The sequence below is a fragment of the Garra rufa genome, chromosome 21 (assembly GCF_049309525.1).
Source record: "Garra rufa chromosome 21, GarRuf1.0, whole genome shotgun sequence".
In the NCBI taxonomy this organism is placed as follows: Eukaryota; Metazoa; Chordata; class Actinopteri; order Cypriniformes; family Cyprinidae; genus Garra; species Garra rufa.
The window spans coordinates 7768768-7769705 of record NC_133381.1 but is presented as its reverse complement, the minus strand read 5'-3'; positions in this window follow the sequence as shown (position 1 = coordinate 7769705).

The window sequence follows — 938 nt, the reverse complement described above, 5'->3', positions numbered from 1 at the left end:
AAAATTAAAACATTAAAATAATTTACATTTTAAAATGATACATACACGCATATATTAAAATGACAATGACATACAGTATATAAAATTTAAATCAAATACATATATATACATATATATATATATATATATATAAAACATTTTATATAAAATAAAATTACTATAACTTCAAATTTAAACTTAAAATCACAAGAGAAATGAAAAATATAATTTATAACTAAAACCGTAGTTTTATATATATATATATATATATATATATATATATATATGTGTGACCCTGGACCACAAAACCAGTCATAAGGTTACATTTGACAAAACTGAGATTTATACATCATTTGAAAGCCAATAAATAAGCTTTCTATTGATGTATGGTTTGTTAGGATAGGACAATATTTGGCCGAGATACATCTATTTGAAATCAGAAATCTGAGGATGCAAAAAAAATCAAAAAGACTGAGAAAATTACCTTTAAAGTTGTCCAAATTAGGTTCTTAACAATGCATATTACAAATCAAAAATTACATTTTGATATGTTTACAGTAGGAATTTTACAAAAAATCTTCATGGAACATGAACTTTACTTAATTTCTTAATGATTTTTGGCATAAAAGAAAAATCAAAAATTTTTGACCCATACAATGTATTTTTGGCTATTGCTACAAATATACCCAGCGACTTAAGACTGGTTTTGTGGTCCAGGGTCACATATATATATATATATATATATATATATATATATATATATATTCCAGGAAAAATACAAAAACATCAAAATTACACAAAACTTTCAAATTAAAATTAAATATATATCTTTTATTATTTCTATATACATAACTGAATAACAACTGAAATCATAAAAAAAATATATATAATTTTGTTGTTTTCAAAATGTATATATATACATTGTTGTTTGAAAACAACAAAATTACTAAAACCTTAAA